This window comes from Hylobates moloch, unplaced genomic scaffold, assembly GCF_009828535.3.
Source record: "Hylobates moloch isolate HMO894 unplaced genomic scaffold, HMol_V3 SCAFFOLD_3, whole genome shotgun sequence".
In the NCBI taxonomy this organism is placed as follows: Eukaryota; Metazoa; Chordata; class Mammalia; order Primates; family Hylobatidae; genus Hylobates; species Hylobates moloch.
This window is the reverse complement of record NW_026652278.1, coordinates 147,737,717-147,756,139: the sequence shown is the minus strand read 5'-3', so window position 1 is coordinate 147,756,139 and position 18,423 is coordinate 147,737,717. Positions and strand designations below refer to the sequence as shown.

Genomic DNA, 18,423 nt, shown 5'->3' with positions numbered 1-18,423 from the left:
TGGACCACTTCAACAGTTGCCTGCTGGGCCCCAGACTCCTCGCTTTTCTTAAGCCCATTCTGCACAGTCAGGTGTCTTGTATTTAAACCCAACACCAACCTGTGTCTGCCCATTTAAAACCTTTCAGAGGGCCAGGCGCGGTGGCTCACGCCTGTAATTCTAGTATTTTGGGAGCCTGAGTCAGGAGGATTGCTTGAGTCCAGGAGTTCCAGACCAGCCTGGCCAACATGGTGAGACCCCATCTCCTGTAGTCCCAGCTACTCTGGAGGCTGAAGTGGGAGGATCGCCTGAGCCCAGGGTGGTCAAGGTTGTAGTGAGCCATGATTGAGCCCCTGCACTCCAGCCTGGGTGACACAGTGAGACTCTGCCTCAAGAAAGTAAAATAAATAAATAAGACTATAAAACCCTCAGGGGTCCTCATTACCTACAGAGTAAAGCTCCAGGCTCACCTCCCAGCTCACCCTCTTAGTCATGACTCTCCAGTAATGTGGAACTTGTATTTTTGCTGGGCACAGTGCTATTGGCTGTTTCTCCCCACCTAGCCTTTGGTTCAAGCTAGGCCCTTTGCCCAAAATGCCCTCACCACCCAACCCAACCTCCAGCTCCTTGTCCCTCGTCTAGATCCTGGTCATTCTCTACAACACAGTTCAAACATTGCGTCCTCAAGGAAACCCTGCCTCACCACATCATCAGCCCTCAGCTTCCGTCCCAGCCCCGGCCAAGTGATCTTCCTCTCTGTTCCCATGACTCTGGGAAATCAGGTATTTACTAAATGTATTACTACAATTATCATTACTCTTACTACATTGTATTTTCATTCTCTGTTTATGTGTTTCTTTAGAATGTTAGCTCATTTAAAAAAAATGTAGGATGGACAAAAGTCAACAACTTGATAGAAAAAGAGGTAAGACTAGATAGTTCATAGCATATAATGTACATGGCCCTGACGCACATGAAAGCATGTTCAATCACACTAACAAGAGCAGAAGTGTAAATTACTATGTTACCATTTCTTACCTGTCATATTGAAAAAAATTAGAAAGTTTGACAACATAGTCTGTGGGTGAGGCTGTATAAAAATCCGCATTCTCAGGTATTGTGGATGAGAATACAAAATGGCATAACCACGATGGTGGCAGGGTTAGCAACATTGAGCAAAATTGCATATGTGTTTTCCTTTGACCCAGCAATATCACTTCTAGGAATCTATCCCAAAGAAGTCTGCAAAAAATATGAGAAGATGTATGCAGAAAACTACACTTTGTAGTAATTTTTGTAATAGCAAAAAAATTGGAAACAGCCCAAGTGACCACTACTAGCAGACTGGTTGAATAAACTGGCAAATGCATTTTGCAGCTGTACTGAGAGACAGAGAGAGAGAGAAATATCTTTATGTAATGCTATGGAGTGCTCTCCAGATGTATTGTTAAGAGAAAAAAGCAAGGTAAAAGACATATGTTCAGTATGCAACCATTTCTTTAGGAAAGGTGAGGATATAATCATAAATACATATATATATATTTGTTTTTGAGACAAGGTCTCACTCTGTCACCCAGGCTGGAGTGCAGTGGTATGATCACAGCTCACTGTAGTCTCAAACTCCTGGGCTCTCAAGTAATCCTCCCACCTAAGCTTCCCAAGTACCATAGGCACAGAACACTGTGCCTAGCTAATTTTTGTAGAGATGGGGGTCTTGCCATGTTGCCCAGACTAGTTTCAAACTCCTGGGCTTAAGCGATTCGCCCATCTCAACCTCCCAAAGTGCTGGGATTACAGGTGTAAGCCACTGTGCCAGGCCTTGTAGTTAATATTTTTAAAAATGTTTCCTGCAAGAAAAAAAAGGAGGGAACAGAAGGAGGTAACAAGGATAAAAGCTAGACTTCTTTGAATATCCCTTAAGGATTTTACTTTGAAACTATGTAAATATGTTACTTGTGAAATAAATTTTTAAATTTCTAAAAACCGAAACAACACAAAACAAATGAACCTAAATATGTCTTGAATTAGTGGAATAATTTTATGGAGAAGAGCTAACCTGGTTCTTCTCCTGTATTTTCCCTTCCCTCCGGCCTTTGCCATCAGAATGTCTGACCCTAAGCCTACAACAGATTAAAGTTTGTAACAGTCTCAAAGGCAAAGCAGAAGCCGGCATTTCCCCTGAAGGGTTAATGGGAAGTCCTCCAACAAAAGCCAAGATCTCATTTATTTTCTGCCTTTTTTACTAAAGAATTACTTTCTTCATTTAGGTTCCTTCTTCCTTTCTCTTCTCAGCGTCCTTAAAACCACAAGTGACGTGAGCAGGCTTCTCTCTTCTAGGAATGTCCAAAGTTGGGCGCCTTGGAAAATGGTAGTTTCAAAGACACAACTAGGAACTTTTCAAAGAAAGATTCTTTCAGCTAGAGACAGAGAGCCTTTGACTATAGGAACCAGAATTAATTAACAACAGGAAGAGTAGGAAAGCTTCTGAAGCTGTAGCGGGCCATAGGAAGGTAAAGAAGAGCGTAATGCAGGTCAGGACCAAAGAAAATGACACCAAAGATCAGTAACACAACAGCCACTGACTCTAGTTGCCCACACTGGGGAAATATATTCAGTTTCTGGTTAGGAGGGCTGAATGGTTAAAATGAGAAGCACTCTTGTATAATACATTTGTGCATATGTGCTTACGCTGTCTAGTTATCTCAGGTCAGGTTCTCTGGAAGTGGGGGGCAAGGTGGTTATTTGGGTTCAATACCTGTGAAAGGAAAGGAGAGGAAGCAGGACTGATCAGAGGAAGAAGAAGAACTGTAAGGGCTCAACATAGCCTTGACCAACTTGGTGAGAAATGACTGGTCTTTATTACCCCTACCTCATTCAGTCACCTGACATAGGCTCCCCTGGAAAAGGTTTGACCTCAGACAGAGGAGGCAGCTCTCTGCAGCCAAAGCAGACCCTGAAGGTGCTGACAGCTGGACACTGTCTGCTGACAGTCCTTCCTCCAGCTAGGCTACAAGCCCTTCCTTGAAAGGGAACCTACCTGAGTGGCACATCTCTTTGCCTACCATAAGCCTACTGTAAGCCTTTCCAGAGTTAATATAGTGTTTTTCTTATAATTCTCAAAATATAAAAGGTATTACATTTACAGTAGACAACTCCATATATTTAGTGTTGAATACAAAATTACTGTTAGAATTTATCTTCAATGGATTATCAGGTAGTCGATATATTTCTGTGCAAGCTAGAATTAACTGTTCATACACTTATTCATCCCACAAACATCTATTAACTATTTATTGCATGCAAGTCTCTGGAAATTGAAATATAAATAAGTATACTTTTATCATAAACTCCTAGAAGTCACATTCTAGTGGGGAGGTTGATAAAATAGACAAATAATTAAAGTGGTGAGTTAAAAAGATACGTCTAAACACAGTGCTATAGAGGTTAAAGGGACATGAAGAAGAAAGCACTTAGCTGTGTCTGCAGACATCCTCCTGGAAGAGCAGATGTGGGCCTTGGCTGTCAGAGGACAAGAAATATTTGCATAGCAACATTACAGGAAGAGCAAATTGTATGTGTAAAGGCTCAGAACAATGAAAAAGCATTGCACAGATTGAGAACCACAGATAAATTGACATGACCAAAGCACAAACACTATTTAAGGAGGGATTGAAATATGAGACTGGAAATATATCTATATATATTTGTGTGTGTAATTATCTCATTAATTCATTAATGTTATTTTTTACTGTATTTTATCTTGCCAGTGTTTGTCAAATATATTTAACCATGGTTTGTGGGGGCTTTTTGTTTTTTGCTATAACATATTTCTGCAAGACATTCTTTTTGAAATGTTGAAGGACAGTGGTGACTGAGCCTGCCAGATTATCTGGGACATAAGCTCGAACTGGATCTAGTACCTGTGAACAAGTGTATTCTGACTTGATATTGACAAATAAGGAAAAGTTATTACTGGATGCAAGTTCTGGGAAGGCTACAGCAGTATCTCTCTGCTCTTGGAGATTGAAATGCGGAACTCTGCTAGGAGGAATATTCTATCTCCCTGTCATAAAGAGTCGTTAGCAACCACCTGGTTCAGGTCACAAGCAGGGAGAGGAAGGACTGCAGAGTCCTTCGTTCTTTCTGGTGCAGCTTAACTGATTTGAAGAAGCCGAAGAAGAAAATCCAGTAGCACAGTTAACACTTTAGCCATGGCATCTCTATCACACCAAAAGCCAACATCTACTACTGTGGGAAAACAAATGATTTTTACAGGTAAATAGTTTTTGTGTATGCTTTCACAAGGAGATCTAAATTTGCTTTTTCTCTCACATATACGATTTTATATAATGGATATAACAATGAAATGATCACATATGTTTTTTGTTTGTTTTTGTTTGTTTTTTGGTTTTTTTTTTTTTTTTTTTTTGAGACAGTCTTGCTCTGTCACCCAGGCTGGAGTGCAATGGCGCAATCTCGGCTCACTGCAACCTCCACCCCCTGGGTTCAAGAGATTCTCCAGCCTCAGCTTCCTGAGTAGCTGGGATTACAGGCACCCGCCATCATGCCCAGCTAATTTTTGTATTTTTGTAAAGACGAGGGTTTCACCATGTTGGCCAGGCTGGCCTTGAACTCCTGACCTCAGGTGATCTGCCTGCCTTGGCCTCCCAAAGTGCTGGAATTACAGGCGTGAGCCACCGTGCCCGACCCACCGTTTAATTTACATGATACTGCTATCTCATTATGCCCACTCAGTCTGATCATCATCATCTTGTTGCCGTAAACATGTCTTTAACACAGCAGTTGTCACTGTATCTGAGGTAACTTTCACAAAAGAATATTTGAATTAGCATAGCTTTTATGGTTTGTGCAAGAGAAACTTCTTTGATGTAATAGAAAACATACTTTTCGTCAAATTTTTATTAACACTGATTTAAGCTTCTCATAACATTATAAACTTGACATATTTGCTTGATAAAAATTTGAACAAGATATGCATTAAACCTAGTAAAGTTATTGGTTTGTGTTTTGTTCGTTCAACTTACTTTAAATGATTTGGGCAGTGTGTGTGAAATTATAATAAAATCTAAAAAATAGAATATGACTAGTTGTGGTAAGTCTATAAGGCACAAACTAAACTTCATCTTATTTCCTTTTTTTCCAAATTATTTATTTTTTGAGACAGAGTCTTGCCCTGTTGCCCAGACTGGGGTGCAATGGCACGATTTTGGCTCTCTGCACCCTCTACCTCCCAGGTTCAAGTGATTCTCCTGCCTCAGTCTCCCGAGTAGCTAGGACTATAGGCGCACGCCACCATGTGTGGTTGTTTATTTATTTATTTATTTTGTACTTTTAGTAGAAATGGGGTTTCACCATGTTGGCTAGGCTGGTCTCGAACTCCTGACCTCAAGTGATCCACCCGCCTGTGTTGGGATTACAGGCGTGAACCTGGCCTTTTTTTTTTTTTTTTTTCCCAAATTGTGAGCATAATTTACAATGTTACAGAAAAATAATCAAATGCATATTTATGGTGGGCATTTATGATTTGTGTTGCTCATCATCCATCTCATCCACTCCCCTTCTTGTGACTCACTTGACTTTGGGAAAACCATCTCTTTCCTCACTCTTACCTCTTTTTTACTCTTGTGAGAAGGACTTTGTCAACTAGAGTACATTGCTTATCTGCAATTCCTTTTGCCTTTATTCTTACAAACTCTATTCATTTCCAAAGTAAGTCTGCACATTTTCTTTCTAGCCTCTTCAGTAAGGTTGTTTTATGCACTTGTAATACAGTTAGATTTTCTTGTCACAGTCTGAATTCCTTCCTGAAATCCTACAATCTCCTAAATAATTTTTTAAAAATTTGCATCCATTAAGGTTTGCTTTTTATGCTATTAAGTATATGGGGGTCTTGACAAATTAATAGGACCATGTATTCACCATTATAGTACCATACGTTATAGTCTCACCACTTAAAAATTCTCTTGTGCTTCACCTATTCATTCCCCCCTCCCCCTTTCCCCCTAGCTCCTGGCAACCACTGATTTTTTCACTGTCTCCACAGTTTTGCCTTTTCTTGAATGTCATAGAGCTGGAGTTATACAGTATGTAGTCTTTTCAGATTGGCTTCATTTCCTTATCAATATCATTTTAAGGCTTCTCCACATCTTTTCATGGTTTGATAGCTTATGTCTTTTTACCACTGAATAATATTTCACTGTGCGGATGTGTCACAATTTGTTCATCGCTTCCCCTATTGAAAGACATTTTGGTGGCTTCCAGTTTTTGGCAATTGTGAGAAATGCTTCTATATACATTTATGTGCAGCCTTTTGCATGGATATGTTTTCAAATTGATTTGGTAAATACCTAGGAGAGTAATTGCTGGATCATGTGTTAAGCCAAACTGTCTTCTAAACTAGCTATACTATTTTGCATTTCCATCAGCAATGAATGAGAGTCCTTGTTGCTTTGCGCCCTTGTCAGCCTTTGGTATTGTCTGTTTTTTACCTTTTTACCAAAAAAAAAAAAGGTCATTTAGATTTTTATCGTGTGTTTTCTTTTAGACGTTTTACAATGTTACGTTTTCATTTCGGTCTATCATCTATTTTGAAGAGATTTTTGTGCCTTTTAAAGTTTTAATTTTCATCAGCCAATAAATTTCTTCTTTTCCTTAGCCAGTTTGGGTTGGGTTTTCTGTCATTTGGAACTGTGCAAGAGTCTTAATTAATATTTAAAATTTCTTCTTACACCAGTGTATATACTTAGTTTTATGTATTTACATAGTTCAAATTGTTGTCACCTTTGATAGATTTCTCTTTCATTATACTGACATATAATACTTAGCTTCACAGCCTCCTGTATTTTATAATTTCCTAATTTTTACTGTCACAAATTTGTATGAATACTTTGCATAAATTATTTTTCTTGTTCTCTTATTTTCATGTGGTATATACAGAGAGAGCAGAATTAGCAGGTGAAAGATACAAACAGATATATAACTTATTAGTGCCACAAGCTTTAGAGATTTGTATATACTATGAAAAATGTATATGTATTTAAAGCCCAACAATTTTTTTTTGAGATAGTCTCCCTCTGTTGCCCAGGCTGGAGTGCAGTGGTATGATCTCAGCTCACTGCAATCTCTCCCTCCAGGCTTCAACTGATTCTCATGCCTCAGCCTCCTAAGTAGCTGGAATTACAGACGTGAGCCACCATGCCCACTAATTTTTTGTATTTTTAGTAGATATGGGGTTTCACCATGTTGGGCAGGCTGGTCTTGAACTCCTGACCTCTGGTGATCCGCCCACCTCAGCCTCCCAAAATGCTGGGATTACAGGCATGAGCCACCACAACTGGCCCCCACCAATATTTTTTAAAATCATTTTTATTACTTCGAAGAAGTGGATATGAATCCTTTTTTGCCTTTGCCTTTTACAAATTTTATTGTGACTATTTTAAAACACACGCCAATGAACTCCCACTTACCTGTCACCCATATTCAACATTTATCAAAATTTTGCCACATTTGACTCACATCTCTTGTCTTTTTCTTGTGCAAAATATTTTAAGCCCAGATATCACATTATTTCACTTACATATTTTATTGTGCATCTGAAAAAATATGAACATATTCTTACATAGCCACATTGCCATGACTGTACCTAACAAAATTAATAACTATCATTTGGCATCATGTAATTAACAACTCCATAATAAAATTTTCCTGATTGTCTCTAAAATGTATTTTTACAGTTGATTTTGAGAATAAGGATCCAACACACATTACATTCAGTTGTGTTTTCTCTTTTTGTCTCTTTTAAACTGGTGCAGTCTTCCCTTCTTTTTTCCCTGCCATTTACTTGTTGCAGAAACTGGATCAGTTGTGCAGCAGAAATGTCCAACATTCTGAATTTGTCAGTTACTTCCTTCTCATTTCATTTAACTTGTTCCTTTATTCTCTGAAAACTGAATTTGGCTCTAGAGGCTTGATTATAGCCAAGTTCAACTCTTTAGGGATGCTTATGTCTTAGACGGTACTGCAGTCAGTTCACAGAAATCAAACTTTTGAGCTGTTCAAGAATAATAATTTTAACTCCTATAAGGCCTTTCCAACCTATTGGAGCTCGGAGCTCTTTCCTCCATGTTTGGAACTGTTTTTAATATAAAGCCCATGTTTTCATAAAAACATTTTAAGTGAAGTACCCAGGTTGGGCAAACAGAATATTGATTTAATCCATGCAAATATTGTGTAATTGTGATAAAAACATGAAAAATATCTTGCCACTATTAATAATTAATATGACAATAAAATATCGTGAGAAATAATTTAAAAATTATTTTGGATGTTGATAATGTAAAAAAAAAACTATGTAGAGGATGAGAAAATACTGAGGAATTTCACAGCAATTCTGAGAGTTACTTTAGAGCACTTTTAAGAGTTTCATGGGATTTTTATTGATTTCTAATTTAATTTTAAATTGAAATTTTGGCTGGACATGGTGGCTCACACCCTGTAATCCCAGCACCTGGGAGGCCAAGACAGGTGGATCACTTGAGGTCAGGGGTTTGAGACCAGCCTGACCAACATGGTGAAGCCCCATCTCTACTAAAAATACAAAAATTAGCTGGGAGTGGTGGCATACCCCTGTAATCCCAGCTACTCAAGAGGCTGAGGCATGAGAATTGCTTGAACTCAGAAGGCGGAGGTTGCAGTGAGCCAAGATTGCACCATGGCACTCCAGCCTGGGCAACAGAGTGATACGCTATCTCAAATGAATAAATAAATAAATAAATGAAATTTTGTTCTCTTGGCATAGGCATAACACTACTCTTTTTTTTTCTTTTGAGGGAGGGTCTCACTCTGTTGCCCAGGCTAGAGTGCAGTGGCACGATTATGGCTTACTGCAGCCTTGACCTCCCTGGGCTCAGGTGATCCTCCCACCTCAGCCTCCCAAGTGGCTGGGACTATAGGCATGTGCCATCACTCCTGGTTAATTTTTGTATTTTTGTAGAGATGGGGTTTCACCAGATTGCCCAGGCTGGTCTTGAACTCCTGGGCTCAAGGGATCTGCCCACTTCGGCCTCCCAAAGTGCTAGGATTGCAGGCATGAGCCACCGTACCCAGCCAAAACTATTCTTTTATTTATCATTTATAACTACAGTTATTTTAATTTTCATTTTAAAAAATTTCCACTCAGACTTCATTATTCTATGTGATGATTCACAGTATATATTTATCTGGTATACTCGACTACTTAACTAATTTGATCCCTCATCAAGTCTTATTTTTCTATCAAATTTTGATATTATTTCCTTTTAAAATATATTTTTGATGCTAATTTTTTATCCTACATATTTGAAATCCAATTTAACAAGTTGAATGCCAATTAAATACTAAAAACTTGTCCATTAGCATTGGACGATACAAAAATATACATGGAAAAAAAATGTTCTCTTTTCTAGAAGCTTATAATCTATTGGATAACCAGAACATAATAGGGTTGATTTGCTCAATCTAAATATCCATCACAGCATAGTGAGGCATCCAAAGGAAACACAAATCCAATTCCAAAAGCCCTGAGAAATAACGGGAAATTACCTCACATAACACTACACAAAACTCAGCCATATGTTTTGTTTTGTTTTCCCACTCATTTCTCTTCTTTTTGAGTATCATAGTTAGAGCAGAAGTTACTTCCTACATTGCAGATGGATCTTGGAATTTATTTAGTTTTCAATTAACAAAGGAATTGAAATTCTTTTTGAAAAAACTATCAGTGGATCCAACTTTTATTTTATTTTATTTTATTTTGAGACGGAGTATCACTCTGTCGCCCAGGCTGGAGTGCAGTGGTGCCATCTCGGCTCACTGCAAGCTCCACCTCCCGGGTTCACGCCATTCTCCTGCCTCAGCCTCCTGAGTAGCTGGGACTACAGGCGCCTGCCACTGTGCCCGGCTAATTTTTTGTATTTTTCTTAGTAGAGACGGGGTTTCACTGTGTTAGCCAGGATGGTCTCGATCTCCTGACCTCGTCGTCATCCACCCGCCTCGGCCTCCCAAAGTGCTGGGATTACAGGCGTGAGCCACCGCGCCCGGCGGATCCAACTTTTAAAACCTTTTTAAAAAGTTGATATATAACATACTCTATTAAGTACATTAATTTGTCTTTAGCTTGATAACATTTTACAAAGTGAGCACCTTTATGTATGCACTTTTAGATTAAGATAGTGAATATTTTTATCACTCTAAAAAGTTCCTGTATGTCCTTTCCCAGTCAATCCTCCCACAGTCAGATGCTGTTCTGATTTCTATAATTCATGTTTTCGATAATTGTGAGTTTTAATCTAATAGGGCAAGCTAACCATCTGTACTTTTAAAACATTTATCTGCTGGCTATTCTTCCACAGAAGTTTTACTACCAATTTGCTAAGTTCTGTAATGACATAGTGAGGAGATTTTATAAATAATGTTTGTTTGTTTTTTTGAGACAGAGTCTTGCTCTGTTGCCCAGGCTGGAGTGCAATGGCACGATCTCAGCTCACTGCAGTCTCTGCCTCCTGGATTCAAGCGATTCTCCTGCCTTAGCCTCTCGAGTAGCTGACAGTTCAGGTGTGTGCCACCACGCCCAGCTTATTTTTGTATTTTTAGTAGAGATGGGGTTTTGCCATGTTGGCCAGGCTGGTCTCGAACTCCTGAGCTCAAGTGATCCACCCGCCTTCACCTCCCAAAGTGCTGGGTTACAGGTGTGAGCCACTGCTCCCTGCCTAGATAATGTTATTTTTGTATTGCAAAGATTTTACTGTAAAAACCTTATAAACAAAATTAGGAAGAAAATTTAAAAACTACTTTAGAGCATGGTTATGTATTTTTAAAACATCTGTTTACATACAAATGACATTAATTTGTTTACTCAGTTCCAGGTCCTATGCAATTTTAAAGTTTAAAACTTGGGCTGAATGTGGTGGCACACACCTATAATCCTAGTATTTTGGAAGGAAGAGGTGGGAGGATTGCTTGAGCCCAGGAGTTTGAGACCAGCCTGGGCAACACAGAGAGAGTTCATCTCTACAAAAAATTTTAAAAATCAGCCGAGTGTGGTGGTGCACACCTGTGGTCCCAGCTACTCAGAAGGCTAAGCCGGAGGATAGCTTGGGCCTGGGAGGTCGAGGCTGCAGTGAGCTGTGATCACACTACTGCACTCCAGCCTGGGCAACAGAGCAAGGCCCTATCTCAAAAGACAAAAAAAATGTTTAAAAATTACATTTATTTAAAAATACATTCTTTAATTCAGATTTTTCTTCATTAATTCCTACTTGGCTCAAATTAAATATAGTTAATGAATAGTTAATAGAGGACATAAAATTAAAAAGGCAACAGATAATCTAATTTAACCTATTTTTTCAGATGGGAATACTCAGGGTTCAGGTAAGTTAAGTGACTTGCTGAAGGCCACACAGCCTTGATCAGAAGGATGGAAGCTTCTGCCTGCTCCCTGTTTATATGGGGTATTTATGTGCCTTACATCCAGATTACTGACTAAATAAAAGTATTAATATATTTAGTCAGCCATCATATACCTACTAGGAAATCTGCTCATGTAAACCAGAAATATTACAGAACTCTACCTTACAAAGGAGTGATCACAGCATGAAATTCTGTTAGAAATACATTTGAATTGGAAATATTCTCTAGGAAATGGCCAGAAAACGATATGATGAATGAAACTGTAAGTGGTAGGAGAAGTACATAAATGTATACGTAATTTTGAAATGTATTGCTCCATTAGCCAGCATTTCAGACCCACTTATTCATCTTATTTTTTGCTCTGTGAAACTGTCATGCTAATAGTTATGTCTCAGATTCAATTATTTTAAAAATAGAAAATGACTTCACACTGAATTGCCAGTGGTTTCCTGTTTGAAGAAATAATAAACTAGTCCTACTGCAAATTCAGCTTAAGTCCCAGCACTATAATCCACAAGGCAACTCTTTTAGATTTTTAAAAACTAATTCATGACAAAAGCTTACACATTTTAATGGTACTGAAACATTGGGTTGACTAAACTGCATTTTATTTCTCTATTTTTATTTTTGCCTGCATTTTATTCTGTTGTCATAGCATGCAGTTTGCCCTGAATCAAAATTTGTTCTATTATTTTAAGATAAATTGTAGACAATACACATGTGCCCTTACCATGATTCTTCAGTCGATTCAAAAATAATAAAAGCTAAGATAGTTGGAAATGATCTTCTGATAGAATATAATGGGCCATTTATTTAAAACAAAATTGCAAAACATCTAGTTAGCTTAATTATATCCAGTTGCAGTGATTCATTTGCTAAGGACATTAGATATTAGGCATTGCTATCATAATAGCAAAAGTGGGAGACCTTATTCATTGTCCTCCACAAAACACTGTTCTTTTCATAAGACGTATTATTACTTTTACAAAACTATAAGTGTTACATGAAAGCCTTATCTATAGGTGACAGCAGCTCCAAATCAATCCTACCTTAAATTATTGGTCTTCTAACTCAACACAATGTGGTTTGCAGAAAAAAAAAAATCAGTTGCTGCTATCCCTTTGAAAAGCACCTGAACCAACCCCTTAGAAGAGGACTTCTAAGGAAAAGCTTTGTCTTAACTTCAAGTTTTTTGGTTTTGTTTTATACATGCATAAATATAAATATATAAATACAAATATATGTATATAAATAATTACTGTATAAGCTAAGATGGAAGGGAAGAGGATTTATTTGCCTTTCCATGGCTTTATTTAATTTTCCAAAGTTGATACTTTGTAGGTTATATCACTTAATTTTTTTATTTTTTATTTTTTAGCACAAACACATTTATTTATTAACCAAAGGGATGATCCTAATTAATCTAATACTGAAACAGCTGCATGTAAAATGTTTGTGATAAAGATAATTGAACACAGTAATGAAAAAAAAAAGAAGCAGTATGGAGATTTGCCCATTGAACTGAGCTTGTTGATTTTCATAGCTATTTCCTGTCCAAAGTGATGATGAAATTTTTATTCTACTTTTTTATAGATCTGAGAACAGGTGACATTGTTCATGACACAGTCTACCACGAATTTCCCATCTTTCAATTTTCTTGTTATTGTGCTTTTCTTTCCATCCCAGTCCTGATGCTGAACCAATGCTCCATCTGTAAAGTTGTAGAGAGTCTGAGGTTTTTTTTGCTATGAGCTGTAGTTTCTTCAAACTTCTCTCTCAGGGTACGAGAAAACTATGCTGTTTCCTAAGTGCTCTGAGTTTTTATGGTGAGGTTTTTGTCATCACAAATAATGATACACTCTGGTTTGGCCATTGTGCCCATTTTTTTTTTTTTTTTTTAATTATACTTTAGGGTTTTAGGGTACATGTGCACAATGTGCAGGTTTGTTACATATGTATCCATGTGCCATGTTGATTTCCTGCACCCATTAACTCGTCATTTAGCATTAGGTGTATCTCCTAATGCTGTCCCTCCCCCCTCCCCCCACCCCACAACAGTCCCCGGAGTGTGATGTTCCCCTTCCTGTGTCCATGAGTTCTCATTGTTCAATTCCCACCTATGAGTGAGAACATGCGGTGTTTGGTTTTTTGTCCTTGCGATAGTTTACTGAGAATGATGTTTTCCAGTTTCATCCATGTCCCTACAAAGGACATGAACTCATCATTTTTTATGGCTGCATAGTATTCCATGGTGTATATGTGCCACATTTTCTTAATCCAGTCTATCGTTGTTGGACATTTGGGTTGGTTCCAACTCTTTGCTATTGTGAATAGTGCCGCAATAAACATACGTGTGCATGTGTCTTTATAGCAGCATGATTTATAGTCCTTTGGGTATATACCCAGTAATGGGATGGCTGGGTCAAATGGTATTTCTAGTTCTAGATCCCTGAGGAATCGCCACACTGACTTCCACAATGGTTGAACTAGTTTACAGTCCCACCAACAGTGTAAAAGTGTTCCTATTTCTCCACATCCTCTCCAGCACCTGTTGTTTCCTGATTTTTTAATGATGGCCATTCTAACTGGTGTGAGATGGTATCTCACTGTGGTTTTGATTTGCATTTCTCTGATGGCCAGTGAGGATGAGCATTTCTTCATGTGTTTTTTGGCTGCATAAATGTCTTCTTTTGAGAAGTGTCTGTTCATGTCCTCTGCCCACTTTTTGATGGGGTTGTTTGTTTTTTTCTTGTAAATTTGTTTGAGTTCATTGTAGATTCTGGATATTAGCCCTTTGTCAGATGAGTAGGTTGCAAAAATTTTCTCCCATTCTGTAGGTTGCCTGATCACTCTGATGATAGTTTCTTTTGCTGTGCAGAAGCTCTTTAGTTTAATGAGATCCCATTTGTCGATTTTGGCTTTTGTTGCCATTGCTTTTGGTGTTTTAGACATGAAGTCCTTGCCCACGCCTATGTCCTGAATGGTATTGCCTAGGTTTTCTTGTAGGATTTTAATGGTTTTAGGTCTAACATATAAGTCTTTAATCCATCTTGAATTAATTTTTGTATAAGGTGTAAGGAAGGGATCCAGTTTCAGCTTTCTACATATGGCTAGCCAGTTTTCCCAGCACCATTTATTAAATAGGGAATCCTTTCCCCATTTCTTGTTTTTGTCAGGTTTGTCAAAGATCAGATAGTTGTAGCTATGCGGCATCATTTCTGAGGGCTCTGTTCTGTTCCATTGATCTATGTCTCTGTTGTGGTACCAGTACCATGCTGTTTTGGTTACTGTAGCCTTGTAGTATAGTTTAAAGTCAGGTAGCGTGATGCCTCCAGCTTTGTTCTTTTGGCTTAGGATTGACTTGGCGATGCGAGCTCTTTTTTGGTTCCATATGAACTTTAAAGTAGTTTTTTCCAATTCTGTGAAGAAAGTCATTGGTAGCTTGATGGGGATGGCATTGAATCTATAAATTACCTTGGGCAGTATGGCCATTTTCACAATATTGATTCTTCCAACCCATGAGCATGGAATGTTCTTCCATTTGTTTGTATCCTCTTTTATTTCATTGAGCAGTGGTTTGTAGTTCTCCTTGAAGAGGTCCTTCACATCCCTTGTAAGTTGGATTCCTAGGTATTTTATTCTCTTTGAAGCAATTGTGAATGGGAGTTCACTCCTGATTTGGCTCTCTGTTTGTCTGTTATTGGTGTACAAGAATGCTTGTGATTTTTGTACATTAATTTTGTATCCTGAGACTTTGCTGAAGTTGCTAATCAGCTTAAGGAGATTTTGGGCTGAGACAATGGGGTTTTCTAGATATACAATCATGTCATCTGCAAACAGGGACAATTTGACTTCCTCTTTTCCTAATTGAATACCCTTTATTTCCTTCTCCTGCCTGATTGCTCTGGCCAGAACTTCCAGCACTATGTTGAATAGGAGCGGTGAGAGAGGGCATCCCTGTCTTGTGCCAGTTTTCAGAGGGAATGCTTCCAGTTTTTGCCCATTCAGTATGATATTGGCTGTGGGTTTGTCATAGATAGCTCTTATTATTTTGAGATACGTCCCATCAATACCTAATTTATTGAGAGTTTTTAGCATGAAGGGTTGTTGAATTTTGTCAAAGGCCTTTTCTGCATCTATTGAGATAATCATGTGGTTTTTGTCTTTGGTTCGGTTTATATGCTGGATTACATTTATTGATTTGCATATGTTGAACCAGCCTTGCATCCCAGGGATGAAGCCCACTTGATCATGGTGGATAAGCTTTTTGATGTGCTGCTGGATTCGGTTTGCCAGTATTTTATTGAGGATTTTTGCATCAATGTTCATCAAGGATATTGGTCTGAAATTCTCTTTTTTGGTTATGTCTCTGCCAGGTTTTGGTATCAGGACGATGCTGGCTTCATAAAATGTGTTAGGGAGGATTCCCTCTTTTTCTATCAATTGGAATAGTTTCAGAAGGAATGGTACCAGTTCCTCCTTGTACCTCTGGTAGAATTCGGCTGTGAATCCATCAGGTCCTGGACTCTTTTTGGTTGGTAAGCTATTGATTATTGCCACAATTTCAGAACCTGTTATTGGTCTATTCAGAGATTCAACTTCTTCCTGGTTTAGTCTTGGGAGGGTGTATTTGTCAAGGAATTAATCCATTTCTTCTAGATTTTCTAGTTTATTTGCATAGAGGTGTTTGTAGTATTCTCTGATGGTAGTTTGTATTTCTGTGGGATCGGTGGTGATATCCCCTTTTTCGTTTTTTATTGCATCTATATGATTCTTCTCTCTTTTCTTCTTTATTAGTCTTGCTAGCGGTCCATCAATTTTGTTGATCTTTTCAAAAAACCAGCTCCTGGATTCATTAATTTTTTGAAGGGTTTTTTGTGTCTCTATTTCCTTCAGTTCTGCTCTGATTTTAGTTATTTCTAGCCTTCTGCTAGCTTTTGAATGTGTTTGCTCTTGCTTTTCTAGTTCTTTTAATTGTGATGTTAGGGTGTCAATTTTGGATCTTTCCTGCTTTCTCTTGTGGGCATTTAGTGCTATAAATTTCCCTCTACACACTGCTTTGAATGTGTCCCAGAGATTCTGGTAGGTTGTGTCTTTGTTCTCGTTGGTTTCAAAGAACATCTTTATTTCTGCCTTCATTTCATTATGTACCGAATAGTCATTCAGGAGCAGGTTGTTCAGTTTCCATGTAGTTGAGCGGTTTTGAGTGAGTTTCTTAATCCTGAGTTCTAGTTTGATTGCACTGTGGTCTGAGAGACAGTTTGTTATAATTTCTGTTATTTTACATTTGCTGAGGAGAGCTTTACTTCCAACTATGTGGTCAATTTTGGAATAGGTGTGGTGTGGTGCTGAAAAAAATGTATATTCTGTTGACTTGGGGTGGAGAGTTCTGCAGATGTCTACTAGGTCCACTTTATGTAGAGCTGAGTTCAATTCCTGGATATCCTTGTTAACTTTCTGTCTCGTTGATCTGTCTAATGCTGACAGTGGGGTGTTAAAATCTCCCATTATTATTGTGTGGGAGTTTAAGTCCCTTTGTAGGTCACTGAGGACTTGCTTTATGAATCTGGGTGCTCTGGTGTTGGGTGCATATATATTTAGGATAGTTAGCTCTTCTTGTTGAATTGATCCCTTTACCATTATGTAATGGCCTTCTTTGTCTCTTTTGATCTTTGTTGGTTTACAGTCTATTTTATCAGAGACTAGGATTGCAACCCCTGCCTTTTTTTGTTTTCCATTTGCTTGATAGATCTTCCTCCATCCCTTTATTTTGAGTCTATGTGTGTCTCTGCACGTGAGATGGGTTTCCTGAATACAGCACACTGATGGGTCCTGACTCCTTATCCAGTTTGCCAGTCTGTGTCTTTTGATTGGAGCATTTAGCCCATTTACATTTAACGTTAATATTGTTATGTGTGAATCTGATCCTGTCATTATAATGTTAGTTGGTTATTTTGCTCATTAGTTGCTATAGTTTCTTCCTAGCCTTGATGGTCTTTACAATTTGGCATGTTTTTGCAGTGGCTGGTACCAGTTGTTCCTTTCCATGTTTAGTGCTTCCTTCAGGAGCTCTTTTAGGGCAGGCCTGGTGGTGACAAAATCACTCAGCGTTTGCTTGTCTGTAAAGTATTTTATTTCTACTTCACTTATGAAGCTTAGTTTGGTGGGATAGGAAATTCTGGGTTGAAAATTCTTTTCTTTAAGAATGTTGAATATCGGCCCCCACTCTCTTCTGGCTTGTAGAGTTTCTGCGGAGAGATCAGCTGTTAGTCTGATGGGCTTCCCTTTGTGGGTAACCCGACCTTTCTCTCTGGCTGCCCTTAACATTTTTTCCTTCATTTCAACTTTGGTGAATCTGACAATTATGTGTCTTGGAGTTGCCCTTCTCGAGGAGTATCTTTGTGGCGTTCTCTGTATTTCCTGAATCTGAATGCTGGCCTGCCTTGCTAGATTGGGGAAGTTCTCCTGGATAATATCTTGCAGAGTGTTTTCCAACTTGGTTCCATTCTCCCCATCATTTTCAGGTACACCAATCAGACGTAGGTTTGGTCTTTTCACATAGTCCCAAATTTCTCGGAGGCTTTGTTCATTTCTTTTTATTCTTTTTTCTCTAAACTTCCCTTCTCTCTTCATTTCATTCATTTCATCTTCCATCAGCGATACCCTTTCTTCCAGTTGATCGCATCTGCTACTGAGGCTTCTGCAATCTTCGCGTAGTTCTCGAAACTTGGCTTTCAGCTCCATCAGCTCCTTTAAGCCCTTCTCTCCATTGGTTATTCTAGTTATCCATTCTTCTAATTTTTTTTCAAAGTTTTTAACTTCTTTGCTATTGTTTTGAATTTCCTCTCGTAGCTCAGAGTAGTTTGATCGTCTGAAGCCTTCTTCTCTCAACTCATCAAAGTCATCCTCACCAGCAACGGAACAAAGCTGGATGGAGGATGACTTTGATGAGTTGAGAGAAGAAGGCTTCAGACGATC

The 18,423-nt window shown here is 38.4% G+C and overlaps 1 pseudogene; it reads right to left on the bottom strand.

The window, feature by feature from the left end:
- Positions 1–13,019: 13,019 nt before the first annotated feature.
- LOC116480240 (fatty acid-binding protein 5-like) overlaps positions 13,020–18,423 on the bottom strand; it is a 14,960-nt pseudogene continuing 9,556 nt past the window's right edge.